Here is a 574-nt window from a genome sequence, read left to right as displayed (position 1 = left end):
GCCTGACCTCAGGGATGACAGCTTAGAAAACTATTACTAATGGCTTCACACCCATTTCACTCAAGATTCCTGCCTAAATAGTTAATCAATGAAGCATATCACTGTAGAGAATGGGGTGTTTGGAATCTGAGGTGTGTGTGGCGTCTGTAGACACTTACCTGCTGTATCATAGAGATTCAGCTGAATGTCTTTCCCTCCATAGGATACAGTGGTGACATATTTGTCGAACACAGATGGAGCATATTTCTGTTGATTTTCAACATAAAATTAGACAAATACAGGCATACAATGGATGATGGTGCATAAAATTTCAGGTTTCTACAAGTCACATCTGAAGTACAATCAAGGCGTTGGCAGAAACCAAAATTGCTGTCTGGGAGTGGAAAAACTGGGTGAGGATGTTGTGCAAATTACTCTTGTACATTTTGCAATGTTTCCTTCTCTTAAAATATTTTTTTTCTGTAGCTATCTTCACAACTAAAGTAAATCTGGTTTACTTACACACGCGCACACAAAAAAAACTAAAGCAAATTTGTACTTTGCCAACCTAAAACCCCTCATCATCTAAAAGCTT

Source organism: Sinocyclocheilus grahami, unplaced genomic scaffold (assembly GCF_001515645.1).
Source record: "Sinocyclocheilus grahami isolate Dianchi unplaced genomic scaffold, SAMN03320097.WGS_v1.1 scaffold4932.1, whole genome shotgun sequence".
Classification (NCBI taxonomy): Eukaryota; Metazoa; Chordata; class Actinopteri; order Cypriniformes; family Cyprinidae; genus Sinocyclocheilus; species Sinocyclocheilus grahami.
This window is presented reverse-complemented; position numbering follows the sequence as displayed.